Raw genomic sequence first — 18,130 nt, 5'->3', positions numbered from 1 at the left:
ATAGGTCCATCCTTGCAATTGCTGATCTCAACATGACCAAAGTACTGAGGGGCTTGTAAGATAGCCTCCTGCACATCCAAAGCTGGCATCCCAAAGAAACTTGGGACATTGAAGTTAGAGCTTCCTTGGATAGGCTCAGTGTAAGGGTGGATTTGCTCAAGGATAAGCTCCTCAAAAGATCTAGGAGGGCTCCCCTATCTAAAAGTTGAAAATCTTCTTTTAGGGGGGGGGGGGGAGTAGAAGCTTCTGCCTACATGATTTTGATCTCAAGGGCTACCAACTGTCTGATCTCTTCCTCCCTTGCAGAAGCAAGTTGCTATGCAAGGAAGGCCTCATCTTGTTGTTGAGCCTCCAACTCTTGTTGTTGTTGTTGTTGTTGAGCTTGATAAAAAATCTCCTCTTGTTGTTGTTGTTGGTAGAAGGCTTCCTGTTTCTGTAGCTCCCAAAGCTGTTGCTTGATTTCACCAAGTTGCCTTCTATAATCCATCAAGGTATTTTCCATTTCGATCATAGCGTATTTTATGAAAAGGGTCACCTCACCCATTTGAGGCTGATCAAGAGGTAGAGTAGTGGTGGGTGGGTGGTAAGCATTAGGAAAATACCCACCTATTGCTGGAGCAAAAGTATTTGGATTAAAACTAGGAGCAGTCCTAGTTTGTTCATATTGGTAGGGCAGGGAGGGCTGATTGGCATTTTCACAAAATGGGGGTGCATAAAAATTGCACCCATGATAGGAGCTCATATTGAAAGCATTTAAAAAAAAGATAATCTTTGTTACACAAAATGCTAAAAAGGCAAAAGATCTGCCTTACCACAGAGAAAAGGTGCCATACCAAGGTCACACTAATGGCTTTGAAGTCAGGTGCTTGAAGAAAAGCTGCCTCCAAAGGCATGAACCTAAAGAACACACCAAGTCTTTAGTTGGTTTTGAGCGTTGGACTGCTTCAGCAGTAGATTTCTTCTTTGTAGAGTAGAGTCGCCAGGTATGTAGGATGTTGCCTCTAAAGGTTGAGTTGCTGATAGACACACCAACTATCAGCAAAGATAAGAAAGCTTGAACCAAAGTTGGCTCAATCTGTCCCACCGGGTGTGCTAAAAACTTTTGTATGGCCAGTGGCTTGGAATGGAATGATCTGAAAACCAAATCTTCTTTGAATGCTTAAAAAACCTATCCTATCAAACATGTCAAAAATAATTGTCACAAAAAGTTTGCACACTTGGTGATCAGGCTTGACCACCAACCTTGTGAAACATGGAAACAACCTCTCAAGTGTGGGACCTTGTGCTATGTGAGGTTGAGTCTCTAGAGAAGACCAACTTCCTCTTCAATCTAAAATGTAGAGTGTTGGATCAACCCAACACTTGGTAAATATAATCTATGATCTGACAGGGAAAAGGGAGAAAGAGAAGGGTTGCATGAAAGAAGGGAAAAAGGGTTTGCACCCATACTGAAATGATAATCTCCCCTACCTATGACTGCATAGAACACTAATAAAACCACCCAAGACATGCACAAATTTCTACCCTAATTAGCCACCTAAGTGGAAGTGAAGGTTAGAATCATGAAATGAAGAAGGGAACTAAGTTCAATTCACAGTCCAAATCCACAGAGGGATCAACATAGACACTCACAACTAAAGAAAAATAATAGAAAATATTCATACAAAGAGGTAAAAAATATACATGTTATAAGAACTTAAATCAGGTAAAACAGGTAAATTTCATTAATGAGAAGGCAAGACAATTTTTACAAGTACATAGACAAACTATCTGCAAAATAAAAGAAGTGAGAAGATCCTAACAAAATGTCACAATTTTTCCTTTATAGTTCAAACATAACTCAGATGATTACATTTGAGAAAACCCTAACCCCACCCAGGTTAGGTTACAAAAATATCAGAGGAGAGAGAGAGAGAGATCAGATCGACATATCTGATAACATGCTGAATCAAGCCTCTAGGAGCATCCTCTACGTCTGAAGAAACAAAAATCTTCGTAAATCAGGGAAAACCTTGCATCTGAATGCATCTCTGTGTACTAGATGGCATCTGCAAGCACAAAAGGTCTTCAAACTACGTTGAAGAGGCATGGGTTGCATCTGGAATGGGCAGCAGGCATCATGTCTGGAGTAATGATGGAAAGATCCAGTGGCTAGAGTGAGATTGGGTCCAAAATCAGGTGTTGACTGAGCAAAATGAGGACCTCGACAATTGGGTTGACAACTACCCTTGACAAAGCATTCAAAACTCCAACGACCACCAAAAAATTGAAGTTCAACCATCAATATGAGATCTAGTGCGAAGATGGACGCGTGAGATCTTGCCATGTAAGCGCGCTCAAAATCCCAATAGAAGATTAAAACATTGCCGTTGGATCGGGCTTTATGAAGATCCAATGATCATGGATGGTTGATGTGGCACCCCGGGTCCACGCTTCCTTATTGTGCTTGGACTGCTAAATGACTCTGCATACCATGTGAGATAAGCATTCTGTGTTTCTGCTTCATTTCTTATCCCGCAGGTCCCTTTCACTATTAGCTCAACCTTGCGAGATAAGCCTTTGCTTGATTCACCCTGCTTTCTTATTCTGTGGGCTCTCTATGCTTTTAATCTGCCTCGCAGGATAAGGTTTTTTTTTCCATCTCTTATCTCATGAGCTTTGTTGAGCCATTCTCCACTTCGCGGGATAAGGCTTTGAGTTTCCTTTGTTTGGGCCTTCACTGCTTCTTATCCCGCAAGACCTTTTTTCTTAACTAGCCAAACACTTAGCCAACTGGGGCTCGCCTCGATACCAAATAACATTCTACAAATTGAGGCGGTCAATACCACGACCTGGTCAATAACATGACCCAGTTATTGATATGAGCTGTTGATATAGCATTTTAGGCTTGAGGTCAATAACATTTGTGTTATTGACACATCATATAACCCTCGTGTTATATGACTGCAAAACTTTGAAGAAACGACTAACTTTGCTATGATCGATAACATGACATGTTATCGGTATTGACTAACATGAAGCGTTAGCCACACTAAAATCCTGGATCTAAGCTCTGCTAAGGTTGGCACAAAAATTGCCAACATGAACTTAGGGAGAGATGTTTAAATGGGGGGGTAATTCTTGCTTTTATAACCCACTACATCAAACATGTTTGAAATTTTAAGATAGGCCAACGCAAGAGAGGAATTATTGCCCACATTTAATGATCATTGTTGGGAGTGAAATTGGGGCCTTTTTGTGAGGACAATGGTTCTTGGGGCACCATAGTCTAAGGACAATGGAGCCTACAATTCTTTTGTAAAGATAATCGGGGTTGAACTTAGGGCTATAGACCAAATGATAAGTGAAGTTTGAGAATTGAAGCTAGTGTGAGCAGAATCAAACATGGCCAGAAGAATAGAAGGTTAGAATGCCAAGGTGAGGCCCAAGTGAGGATGAAAATTATATAGGAATATAGTTTACAATTCTACATTTATTCCCCACTTTAGCAAGAGTATGAGCCTACCTCCCAATAAGGTATAGAATATCATAAAAAAACTTCCATCAAGATATTAAAGAGACAAGATGCACCAAGGCCCCCAGGACTTAAGATCTTATCAATCTAATATCAAGATAAAAGGAGAAACACATGAACAGAAGATAGACCATGACTATCTCGACCTAGTAAGGCTTATGCTTACTATGATTCATATTGAGAGAGAAAAATTGAATCGAAAAATCAGTGCAAACGATTACCAAACAAAAGGCTCAGTTTACAAAGTAATCTTAATATTGAGTTGACAAGTCATGGTGTGTGATTAAAGTGTACAAACCAAACTTCACAGTGTACGCACAAAGTGTAACAAAGAGCAGAGTGTATTCCCCCACATTAACTTGATTGCATGTGCCTTATTGGGAACAATTTCTTTAAGGTAGCATACATGCATCCAAAAGACAAGCACGATGCAATGATATGCCTCAAGCAAGGACAAATCAAGACAACAAAGCACATGACAAAAAGAGAGCACATAAGGGATCCACTAATTGGGGTTAGTATGCACTTTAGATAAAAAATGTATACCGAGTATAATCAAATTGAATTGATCTCATCTCCCAAAGGTAGTGGAAGTACAAGCACAATGGAATAAGAGCACATAAAACTAACAACAAAGGAACATTTACTACAATAGCACATATACAACATAACATTAATATGATACATTAGAAGAATTGAGATACAAATGGAAGAATATCACAACATTTTCAACCTCTTTATTACCTTGCACCAATGGAGAAACAAGGGCCATTGATTCTTCTCCCAAAATATTACTTGTAAGTACATCTAGAAGCATAATGACCAAATCTTCCACAATCAAAGGGTTCACTCTGTAGTGTAGCAGTAAGCTGCAAGACAATGTTAATATGATGTTGTGGATTCGAGTCTGTACATGTCGCTTCAGAGGTGTTGATGCTTGGCGATTTCGATACCGTCTCATTCTCACATGCCATGGTGTAAGGGTTCATCTGTACCCTTGCGATGGTGACTGTACTATGTTCCTTACTTGTCAAAGATGCTATAGTAGTAGGCTGCAATGGTCAAAGTATGAGGTGTTAAGGCTTCCGTGAAGGATACCATGTGAAGAAAGACTAATAATATAGCATGGAGATGCCTGGTTATAGAGTGATAAGGAGCCACAGTGATGCAAGCAGTGGAGTGATAAGGAGCCATGGAAGGATAAGGAGTTAAGGAGTGATAAGGGGGCACTTGATCATCCATATAGTAGGTGGTATAATAGATGCAAAACAATAAATCATGGAGGTGTTAATACCTCAAATTTGAAATGTAACCATGGGGAGGGGGTCCCCCAAATGTGACCCTCACTAGTTCATAGCTTTAGTCAAAAGCGATTATTGATAAAAAATCTTCCACATTTGAAACATTTGAAGGGTAACTTACCTTTTTACTTTTTGAATCCTTTCTTCAGTCTTCTTACAAAGTTGGCTTCTATCTCGTCCATGCCATTGCTTGATTCAAGTTCATCTTTAGTTTTCTTGCTAGCTTTGAATGCAACATATTTCTTCTCTTTCTGTAAATCAGATCTAGCTTAGGAATCTGAAGGGCAGAGAGTGAGCCATATAGTTGATCCAAGGTGTATTTGTGCATATCATGAATTTCTTCAATGACATACTTCTTAGGTTTGTATCATTTAGGTACTATCAACATCACCTTTCTCACAAATTCACTTTCATCTAATTTACTAGCAATACCCCTAATTGCACACACAATTTCATTTACTTGGTGTATATAGATTTCAATGTTCTCATCATCAAACATTCTCAAGTTCTCAAACTTGTGCTTCATATTTATCAACTTGGCTTGCTTTTTCTTCTCATCACCTTCATATACACTACTTGGCTTCTCCTAGATCTCTTTAACATACATTAGCACAACAAATTTAGCAAATACCATATCACTTAAACAATTGATAATTGCAAGTTTGGCCTTCAAACTTCGGTGCTTTGTAATTAACTTCTTGCACCATCCCAAATCTTCCTTAAGCAATTAAGATTCTCCAAGAGGAACTAGGCCTCGATACCAATTATTGAACACACCATAGGACTGAGAGGAGGGGGTGTGAATCAATCCAAACCTCAAAATACTTCACTTATAATTTATTAAAGTTCAAACCACACTTAAATTATTACTATAATTATGAAACTTGAAAGCATATAACACAACATATACATGAACACTAGATTTATGTGGAAAACTTGAAACAGGGAAAGACCACTGTGATAACCACATTCACAATACCAATAACTAATTACAATGTTTCTAGACTCAAGGCCAAGGATCTCACTACCCCTAAAAGGACTTACAAGACTAAGGCTCACAACCTTAGGGCAAGATGCAAAAGACTTGCAATACTAAGATTCACTATCTCAAGGCAAGATACAAATGAATGCATTGACTACCAAAAGGAACACACCTTATTTTGAAAGGTGCATAGGATCAATAAACTAAAATGAACAAGATCTCTTGATCATGAAATTGTCCTTGAACCACTATATGAAGTGACCAAAATCAAGGTAGACATATATATCATCAAACACTATCTGAAAGCTCTTCACAACTATTTTTTGTAGTTTTCTACACCAAATTTTCTTGTGCATCATTTGCGCTCACTTCATATCACATTCATCCCATACTAAACTAATACATTTGCACTCATATATATACAAGATAATTCATTTAAGCCCTAGTTGAAGGTCGACCATAGACAATATAAACAATATTACATAAATTCAACCACCCTGACCTATAATATCCATAGCTACCTCCACTCTAGGAGATGGAGAGGACCCAAAGATATTACAAAACATCATTTCCAAACAATTCCAATGAACCACACACACTAGCACATCCTCCAAGGTAAACAACAAATGAAACATGTAGATGAACAATGTAGCACGCCAATCAGTCGGCCCAGAAATATGTTCCAATGCACAAAACTCAATGTAAATCTACACATGCCATGGTGATAACCATATCAATGTCCATACACACTTACCAAAGTATATCTAGATCTAGATAGGATACACCACCTCAATCAACCAAAAACCAACCCAACTAACAATACATAACTCAGGACACCATAACTTCTCTTTCCAATGAAATCGTCACCAAACAATTGAACTAGAACACTATAGAAACCAAATTAACATTTCCTCCAAGATGCAAAACTTGAATCCACAAATCAAATAATTGCCAAGCATTCTCCAGACTAGTTTTGATAGACATCCCACTGTTAGAAACAATAACAACTAACTCTACCATCTGAGTAATAAAGGACCTACAAAATTGATAGTACAATATACACAGATCATATACATTATATTCGGAACTAAACTTCATAACCTTCATATACCAGAGGAATGCAAAACATTCTTCCACTAAGACATTAAATACTATGTCCTGCATAAATGTAATTGTTTCTTGCATATTGGAACTTCCACTACACCAAACTCCCATAAACACCACAACCTTACTTAATATCACTACTAGACCATACAACAACATCAGAACATTCAATTCTGAACCATTACAACATATAGTGACATCAATGACAACACAACACAACAACTCAAGTTTCCAATAGGAAGGAGGGAAGGAGATCTATGTAGAAAACTAGAGAGAGAGAGAGAGAGAGAGAGAGAGAGAGAGAGAGAGAGAGAGAGAGAGAGAGAGAGAGAGAGAGAGAGAGAGAGAGAGAGAGAGAGAGAGAGAACTTTGGGTGGATAGGAGAGAGTGAGATAGAGATTAAAGAGAGGGGAGAGAGGGATAGTGATTGGGAGACAAATAGTTATTAATCTTGGGGGAGACAAAGAGAGTGAAATAGAGAGAAATAGAGAGGGGATGAGGGAGGGAAAGAAATTTATGAAGATAAATAGAGGTAAGAAGAGAGGGATGTAGATGTATGCAGAGAGAGGGAGAGGGGATATAGAGGTAAGTACAGAGGAAAAGGTTGAGAGTGAGATAAGTAGAGAGGAACATGAGAGGGAGAGGGAGAGGGAGAGGTAGGAAGGGATTGTGGGAAGGTATTTAGGGAGAGGGAGATGAGGTAGAGATAAGTAGAGAGAGGGAAGGAGAGAGAGGTGGGGAGGGGGATAGAGAGGTGAGATGGAGAGGAGAGAATGTGTGTGAGGTAGGTGGGGAAGAGAGGGGAGATACAAAATATAAGGGTGAGCTAGATAGGTTTAGAGATTGGGGATAGAAGAGAGAATGATATAAAGAGATGGGGTAGAGAGGGGGAGAGGGAGAGTGATATAAGATCTCCTAAAATATAGAATCTGCATTATGACTCCTAGAGACCTAAAACAATTCTCAAACATCTTGCCAATATATACATAAAATTTATCTTATAACTTATAAAAACTAAATGTTATATTTTATGTATATGTCCTAATAAAAAAACTACGTGAAGGCCAAAGGCATTGGTATCTAGGGACATGTTCCTTTTTCTAGCTTTATTTCAACAAAATGTGTACGTGTTTTTCTTATTTACCATAATGCGTACATGTTATTGATGAATACTAAGAGGGGGGGGGTGAATTAGTATACCGAAAAACATTGCACTTAAACACTTAAGCAATCTAAAGATAAACCGGTAAAACAACTTAACAGATAGACCGGTTATCACACAAGCAAACCAAAATGCAAATAAAGCATTCACCCACAAAAGCAATACAGCCATAACACAAGATATTTGACGTGGAAACCCAAATGGGAAAAACCATGGTGAGATGGAACTCATAAGTCACTATCTGCAAAATAGAAACCAGACTGGTTAAGGTCAGACCGGTTAAGGTCTTACAATGTTCTTCACCAGAACAGATCCTGTTAGGAATCTCAATCTCTGTTAGGAGATAAATCCGATTAAAGACTACCTTGCTAGAGGATTTTAGATTCATAGAGGTGAACCACCTTGTTAGAGGATTTTACAAAGGCTACTTTGAGCCTACCCGGTTAAGGGCTATAGACTTGTCAAAGAGGTGAGTAATCAACAAGTGTGTGATCTATCAGATAGCACATATTGCTTAGTTAGATCCAGTATAGCTCACAGCTAATGCATTCCAGCATTACTTCAGTCTTCTCTATCTCTCACTTAGTTACAACTTGATCTTCTCAGATAAGATCACTCTTACATCAACTCATCAACCACCTTAAACCCTTGCACAACATAAACCCTTTCAGCAACAACCTAAAACCTTAGACATGATGTCCTTTTAAAGGAATCTGATTTCGTGTCGGTCCAATAGGATCACATTACAATTTCCTAGGTTCAGTGAATCTAGATATACTCAGTAACACGACACAAAAAGAATCGTCAGTGTGTCGGCACCATCAAACAATTGGTGGATTGGTAACTCATCACAAAATTCCAGTTGGTAACTCATCTTAGAGTATTACCGGTTCATACAAAATACTGGTTGCTGGTTTGACAAAAATGAAGACTGGTAAGAATGTGTTATGGCACTTTGCTCCCTCGTACCACTTGAGATCTATGAACCGCTTGGGGTCAACATGCCGCTTCAGACCGGTAAACACTTTCTGCAAAATCACCAATAGTCTAAAGACTAGAATACAACATACCGGTTGGAACAGATACTGGTTAAGCTCTAGCTCATACATATAAAGGCGATCTCAATGCAAGTGTGTATCCATCAATGACAATCACAGCATAAACATAAAAATTGCCAACAATCTCCCCCTTTGGCATTGATGGCAACACTTAGGAAAATAAATTTTTTACATCTAAGTGTTTTACAACAAAAAAATGCCATTAACAAAATTGCTCTCCCTAAGCATATACACTATCCCTTAATCAATACAATGTATAGCAATTTTGCATACAGAGCATAAACATTGAGATATCAAAGCATATAGCATATATCAAAGCATTTAGCAAAATTTTAAAGCCAGATACTTCTCCCCTATACTTCTCCAAAATAGATAGAGTACTTCTCCCCCTTTGCCAACAATGACAAAGTACCTCTGAACATCCCTGTTTCCATTTGATATTAAAATAATAAAAGTTTATGACAACAAGGAATAATACTTGTCAAAAACTGATTTATAGTCCTGCAAAAATTGTTTCATTGATAGAGACCAGGACTCAAGTAGAGAGGTGGCCACTTCTTTCTCTGTTTGCATCTGGGAGACTTGTTCTTCCATGGCATCAACTATGCTCATTTGCTGTGTAACTGTCAAGGCATCTAGGTTCATATAACACTTCTGAAGAATTTGCAGACGTGGAAGTAAAACCAGTTGTAGCTCCTGCAAGTCTCTAGACTGTGTACTGATCTCTTGCTCCATTTTGGCTGATTGGATTTGAAACCGGTGAACGGTTTGCCCATAAGTTGCAAAGGAATCATAAGGTGGCTTAAATGTGCTCAAGTAAGACTGTAAGTCCATTTGAAGCTTTTGCTTCTGAGCTAGCACATCATTGTAGAATAGATGGGGTTGACAGATTTTGCTTAGTAGTAGGTTTCCCTCATCCAAAGTGTCCCTTATATCCTTTTGGTCTTTCAGCAGTTCAGACCGGAGTTCATTCAACTTCTTCACCAGAGCAATGTTAAGAGCCTTTTGATGCTCTTTCTTGACATTTGCCTCAGCTGCTTCTTCCAAGCTCTGCACCTGATCATCCACTACTGTACATAGTAGCTTAGGCTATGCTAGTGATGATTTACTGTTGGGAAGATTGGTACCAGGGATCAAACCGGTAAGGGTGTCTACAACTGCTTGAATTATATCTTGCTCCTTTTTCCTCTGAATGATTTCAAGGCACTCTTGCACAACCTTGATGCTCTGCATTAGCTCCGATTCACTTGCAGACTGGAGATTGATAGGACTGGTGATATCAGTTGGTTTGGCTTGACTCCTGATTGCCTTCGGAGTCTCCATCTGTGTGCTCTTCACCGCTTCTGCTGCCTTGTCCTCTTCCGCTTTCTTTTTCTCGACTTTGCTTTTCTCTGCTTCCTTGTCTTCTTCTTCCTTCTTCTTTTTCTCTGCTTCCTTCTTCTTTTCTTGTTTCTTGTCTTCTTCTTCTTTCTTTTTCCTCTCAGCTTCCTTCCTCTTCTCCTCTTCTTTCTCTTCCTCTTCCTTCTTCTTCTTTTCTTCTTCCTTCCGCTTTTCCTTTTCTTTATCTTCCTCTTCCTTCTTCTTCTTTTCTTCTGTATCCTCTTCTTCTTTCTTTTTCCTCTCATCTTCTTGCTTCTTTTTCTCTTCATATTTTCTTTTCTCCTCTTCCTCTTTTCTCTTCTCTTCCTCTTTCTGCTTTTTCTCATCTTCATCCCTCTTCTTCTTCTCTGCCCATTCCTCAGTCGCTTCCTGTCTGTCCTTGGCTTGCTCACTGCTCTGTTCGGCCTATTGCACCTATCCTATTCCCTCAGAAGGTATGTCCTGAGTGACATCTTCTACGTCTAGGGCATCGACATCAATAGTGTCAATTGGTTCTTCAACTGGGTTTCCTTCTTCATCAAAAACTTCATCTGGTTTGGATATAACCGGTTCTCTTTCCGCTTGCAGGTTAGCCATACGTGCTTTGTGAGCATGGATAACATGATCCATATGCTGATGGGTGTCTTTTTCAACATCATCAACTCTTCCCTCTAACAGCCAGAGTCTTCTTCTCCTTGTGAAGAAGAGTCCTTTATTTTGGTCCAAAACATCAAATAATTCTGAGTTTGAGAGGTCGGGAAAGTACTGTGCAAAGACTTTCTCCCTAATCTCCTGTTCTTTTTCTATCACAATGCGCCATTTATTATCTAATGCCTTATATAAGGAATTCGATGTTTGAGATTTAATCTCTGATGGTGACCGGTCATTCTTACACAAATAAATAATAATCTCCTGTAGTACTTCTTCTTTCTCCTCATCACTAAAATCATCATAATAATCTACTAAGTCATGAAGTAATTTTATCCTAATATTTTTTATTGTTCTTTGACAATGTGTCAAAGGTTTATATGAGGAGATATCAATATTTACCGGTGCAGACGCTGCCGGTTCATTCTTCTTCATCTTCTTCGTCTGTCGAAAATGTTTGGAAGGTTAATTAGGAAAAAAAAAATGATCTATGTTTTGTATCCATGTGCGTGGTACATGAGGTCAATTAGTAGGCCCTTAAGCAAATGATGTTGTTTGCGCAAGAAAGGTTTCAATGAAGAAAATATAGCTTCAAATCAACTATGGACCCAATTACAGGGATCCAAAGATGACTGTAATGATAATCAAGCTCATGTTATGTTTGCAATAGAGATAGAGAGAGAGAAATAGAGTTGGGAAGAGTAAGAGAGAGATGGGCTAAGAAGATAAAGATTGAGATGGAGGAGAGATGAGTAGATAGAAATGGAAGAGATAAATGTATAGAGATAGAGAGTGGGGGAGTAATAAAATAGATGAAGATGTAGGGAGAGGTATAGGGAGAGATATGGAGATATAGAGAGATAGGGAGATAGAGAGATATAGAGAAAACACGAGATATAAAGGAAGTAGAAGAGGGAGAGAGAGAGTATAGATGACGAGTAGAGGTAGTGAGATAGATAGAGGAGGGGGACAAAATGGGAGATAGATCAATAGATATAGAGGGAGAGGGTAGGGAGAGAGGGAGATATATAGATAGAGAGTGATATACAGAGATAGGGAAATATATAGAGATAGAGAGATAGATGTAGAGAAAGATATGGACCGAAAGAAATAAAGAGGCAGATTCAGAGAGAATTAGAGATCGAGGAGATATAAATATATAAGTTGTGTGTGTGTGTGTGTGAGAGAGAGAGAGAGAGAGAGAGAGAGAGAGAGAGAGAGAGAGAGAGAGAGAGAGGAGGAGATGGAGAGAACGAGGTATAGAGTAGGAAAGATGGAGCAAATATAAGAGAGATTTAGAGATAATAAAGATATAGAGTAAGTGGAGATAGAGAGAAATAGAGATAAATATATAAAGTAGGAAATATGAAGGAAGAGATAAATTTAATTAGAGAGAGAGGGTGTGATAAATATAAATGAAGATATAAAGAGATAGAGAGAGGTAGACAGAGCTAGAGAGATATGGATAGAAAGAGGGAGAAAAATCAAAATACAAATGAATGCGAATAAATTTAAAAATATAAATTGTACAAAATGTTTTAACAATCTAAAATATTTTTAGATTCTTTGAAAACAATTAACTTAGAAATTGAATGCATTCATTGTTGAGTACTAAAATGCCTTTTTTTGTTGTTGATGCAGATCTTTTGAAGATGGCTATATTGTTCATTGGAGATGATTTATGTTAAATGAAAGCTTCTCAATTGATCATTTGGTTTCTAAAAGTCAAGCAATTAGGTTTTAAAAGATCAAAATATTACACATAAGTATTTATATAAATGTTGAATTCATAGTATGATCATCATTTGAATCTCTTCTTCTTGATAATGGATCAAAAAGTGTGATCCGAAACGTTGATGCTAAAATCTTTCACACAATTGAATTCAAAAATACTCTCTAGGTAATAGAATGAATATTTTAATGCATACAAATGCAATACAAACATGATCTAGGATACACATAAAAATTTCTTTTTGTTTATAAATATAAAAATAAATAAGGTTTATAATTATAATATTGCATCTAGTAATCAATATTTTTAATGCAAGCTTGTGATTTGTGTGCACATTGATTGTGATGTAAACAAATGATTTAATTATTATTTACATAAGTGCAAATGAAGTGGGACATTTCAAAGATGAATTAAAATTTGTTTCATATTGTTGATCTTAGTATATTTATTATTTAACTTTAGAATTAGTCAAATTTAAGTTTATTGGCACAAATTTTAAGATGAAAATTTTCAGTTTACCATAGGATATTGTTAGTTTAATTGTAGTGGAGCAAGAGGTGAATCATAATGACATACATATATTTATTAAAAAATTAATATTTAAGTTTAAAAATTAATTATATAAGTCATATGTGCTTCACTTCCCTTACAACTCCAATGTGTTGATATCTTCTAATACTTTCTACTAAATATATTTAAGATATTTATATTTACTTTATATAATTTTCATTGTAAAATTGTTTATATTTTATATTACACATAATTTTTAATAAATTTATTATAACATATGATAAGTGTCATTGAGTGGTATGATAATTTTTTTTATTTTATTTTATTGTAGAAAATTTGAACTTAGCATCATAGATGCTTTGTCATTAAGTGGTACAATACTTACATTTCACAAAATTCTTAACAAGAAAATTGAGATCTTAAATGATGCTTAAATGAACTTTTTTTAATATGCAAATAAAACAATTTTTTATTTTTTAAATATAAACATTCTTCAAAATCACTCTAAGCACAATTGTAATCTTATTTGATAATAACAATACAAACCTTATTTCTCACAAAACTTAATCATTATCAACTCCATATAAATTATCCAATAATTTCTTAATTTAAACATACAATCTTACAATTCAACACATCATATACAATATGCATTTCTTAATAATTTGACTCAAATTGTATAATAATCATAATATATTTTTTATTTAAATCAAAATTATTTTAAATGTTTGAAAGGCATCCACCAAGAATTGGAAAAATAAAAAAATTAGAGTCTTAATCAACACTTTTGGTTTCTAAGCAAATGGTAAAATTACTATCATTTTCTAGTGGTATGTAAGGTGTAATAATAACAAAGATCTCTGACTTGTAGGCGAGAGGTATGTGAGAGATGAGAGCACTAAAATTAACTCTCGCCTGGCCGCCTTCAAGCAAACTTTGAAAAAAAAGAAGAAGAAGTTTGCAACGGTACTATCTATTGTGGTCTGCTAAATCATCAACGAAAGAAGTTTTTTTTGTTACATTCTTTTTATTTCTTCCCTACAATTGTTTTAAAGTGTTCGAAAAGACTCGAAGGGGTTTCTGCAGTATGTCCGCAGAGCAGGCCTGTAGTGCCTGAATGGGTTAGACATTTTCTCAGGGATTTCATGAGCACTACTGTGCAACACTTTTTTCAAGGAAGACACTGATATAAAGCATATAGCCAATAACCTGGGGAGGCAATGCAACAAAAACACAATAAATAATTCATTCTTTATGGTATTAGGCCACATTATCCTCCACATGATCATCAGCTTCAAGGAGAACAACAAATAATGAAATACCCCTCCTTTTTAAAAACTCTGTATTTTATGGATTTTACCAACGATTATTTTAATTTTTTATGGCCTACTTCATTAAAAGAAGAGATGAAACATTTTATAATTTAAAGAAATTTAAAGCTATGATTGATAAAATTAAATTAAATGTTTTAGATTAGATAGTGGTCGGGAATACAATAATAGTAATTTATCACTAGCAATAATGTTAGTGCAAAGTGTATTCTACTTTACACTAAAATAAGATTTTGTAAGAGAATATTATTTTATCATTGATATGGCTAAATGCATAATTTATATCAAATAAATATTTTAAAATTTAAAGGAGGCATCTTTATCTATTGCACACATATCTTCAATTATGCTCCAACTTATATAATAAAAAGATGAACTATATTTAAAATTTTGGTATGAAAGAAATCAACAATTTATTTCATAAGTATTTGAATATAATATGTGCAATTACATTGTAAGATCTATACATTTATTCTAGTTGGATATAGCAAGTTAAAAGCATATAAACTATTCATTTATAAACAAAAGGCATTCTTATTGAGAGGGATGTTTTCTTGATAAGATATAATTCAATTTTTGTTTATAGAGATTCCTAATTTTCCAATTTCAATTAAGAAGACTTAGCTTGATCTCTAATTTTCCAATCTGATTTCGGATATCCTCAACTCTGTGACCAGGAACATGGAGGAAATTGCCAAATACCTTGATGGCTCTAGCCCTACCAAACCTGTTGTGGACCTTGATGTTGATGATGCTGATTGTGGATAGTGCTCCTAGAGGTGTGGCCAAAAGGACCAGGGCGAGTATGAAAAAAATTGCCTTGGCCTCTTCCAAGGAAATCCCAATTCTCGGGGATAATATCAAAGAAATGCAAGGGATTAGCGAGAAATTGGATAATGCCCTTAAAAACATTATGTAATTTATCTTTTTTCTGTTTTTTGCTGGTTGTTGCTGGTTGTGTTGGGCTTTTGTGTTGGCTTTTGCTCAGTTCTTTGCTGGTTTTTTTGTAGTCTGCCCCGTCTTGTTTCTTAATGCTCTTATCTTTTAAGGTTCTTATGTAAAGGGTTTTGGGGTCCCTTCAAAACCTATTTTTCTCGTAATCAAAACCTTCAAATCATACTACTAAAGAAACTTCATCCATCACTTTCTCCAATATTTTAATGGTTTCTCTTTAAGAGAGGTAAAACTACATTTCTCAACTTTTTTCTTTTGTGAAAGTTCTTATTGATCACATAATGAAAGAGTTCTATCTATCAACTATTTAATTAGAGATGGATTTTGTCTTAATTTTAGTAGAAAACTCTAGTCGGTTCTAATTTTTCACCATTATTTGAATTAAGATGTCTAATTGGTTTGTTGCTAATTAGAGAATCCTTGATTATTAGCATATAGATCACTTCTACGTCAACACAGTGAACAATTTTCTTATAATCTATCCTATGATCATGCCTATTAGGAATTAAGCAATAAGGCTATAATGCTTTAATGCAAAATGAAACTTTATATTTGGTTCTTTATTTTAAAAAGGTCAATATTATTAGTTACAAATGGGTTTGTAAGAATAATTTTGATAAGAGTAAATCTATAGAAAAACTCATGGAATTCATTTTGGATATAGTATTTTGACTATAGTGTGTTTATGCGTTCTTATGTTCCAAGGGTCTCAATGCAATTTTGATTATCTAGTATATTTTTTGAATGATTCAACTCTATTCACTTTCTTCACTTCAATTGATACTATAAAAATAATTATAGCCCTCAACAAACATTATAGCAACATTTGCATGACTCCATATATATATATATATGCTTTCCAAACAAATTGAGGAAAGTTTTGCTTACTTTAGAGTTTAAAACATGTACAAATTCAGATGACTCGTCTAATTCTTGGGTTACTTCAATCACATGATCTTCAACCGATGGTATGCATCCCTTGTTGGAAAATTTCTCTGCAGCTGAGCTTTGGATTCCATCAGCAGAAAAAGCATATGGATCAGTGTTTCAGCCCTTAGCTTTAGTACAAAATCAGAATCAACCATGATTGAAAACATCAATCTAGTCAGCTAAATAAACTCAAATAAATTTATTTGGGTAACTGTCTGGTTCAAAACTCAAATAAATTTGCTAAACTTTCTTTAAATACATTTGATTCTAGAGATTTAGAAATTAACTATTTTTAGATTAATGTGTGTTTTTATCATCAATGTATAAAAAGGGTTTCCTTTCTATGACATTGACAAAATGAGTAAAGTATAAACAGAATTCAGTTACATTAGGGAAATTGAATTTTTTTTTTTAAATTGGTTTGTGGGCAAGATTATGTCATAATTTCAAGTATCTACTCTCCAACATTAAAGCTATTTACTTCCATTGTAGAAAAGTTTATCTAAAATATTAAACATTTTTTCATAAAGAAGAATTTTTCTTAAAATTATAAATGCCGGTGGATTCCAACCATCAAAGCATAGTTGCAAGCTTAAAATAGAAGAAACAAAGATTGGAGTTATTTAAGGGTGGGGTCCCATGGAAGGGTGCTTCCTAAAAAAAATTATCGGGTGTTGTTGAGGATTTTTAGGAGTATTTTAAATCTGGTGGTCCCATGAATTTAGTATGCAAATTTGCTTAAAAGTTTAAGCTCCAGAATTTACTGGAAGCTGGTGGTCCCATGAATTTAGTATGCAGGTCTGCTTAAAAATTTAAGCTCTAAAATTTAGTTTTGGTGGGACTTTTCTATTGGCAGGAATCTAAATTTTTAGATCTTTGACAAATGGCAGATAATAGTCCTAAGCTAGTGGGGCAATTTCTAGTCCCACCCCATTTTTACCTGCTTAAATATGCGTGCCTAAACTGTAGGAGCTCCTATTTTTGTGGAAAAGATTCCAAACAATCCTGTAGCAATTTTATTTTTTTTCCATGGAACCACCTCTTCCATAAAAATAGAAGCCAAAGTCCCCTCCATGGGACACCACCCTAAATTTCACATTTTATTACCCCAAATTGCTATTGTTTGCTTGATTTTTGCTTGGGCTTTTTCTGTTTGCACCCCAGATTTTTTTGTTGGTGTAATTTTGTAGTATTTGAAATTAGCTAGAATAAAAGAATTTCTTATCTAAAAATAAATTATTTCTTATTCTAAACAAAATCTTACTCTAATGTTTAGGAATGAAATGATTTGCAACTTCCACAAAAGGTCATTAACTATAGGTAATAAGTGCAATAAAATGTGAGTACTTGTGTTGCCCTCTTTCATTGATTTTTTTCTTTGCATTGATTCAATAAAATAAAAAATAACAAGTAATAAAGTTAGAGAATTCAATGAAGATTCTAAATTATAAAAAAATACAATCTTGACACTACAAGTACATATATAATAAATGTCTTATAAATTTAATTTTTTATTTTATTTCAAAATTGTGGATAAGCAAAAAT

The sequence above is a fragment of the Cryptomeria japonica genome, chromosome 3 (genome assembly GCF_030272615.1).
Source record: "Cryptomeria japonica chromosome 3, Sugi_1.0, whole genome shotgun sequence".
In the NCBI taxonomy this organism is placed as follows: Eukaryota; Viridiplantae; Streptophyta; class Pinopsida; order Cupressales; family Cupressaceae; genus Cryptomeria; species Cryptomeria japonica.
This window is presented reverse-complemented; position numbering follows the sequence as displayed.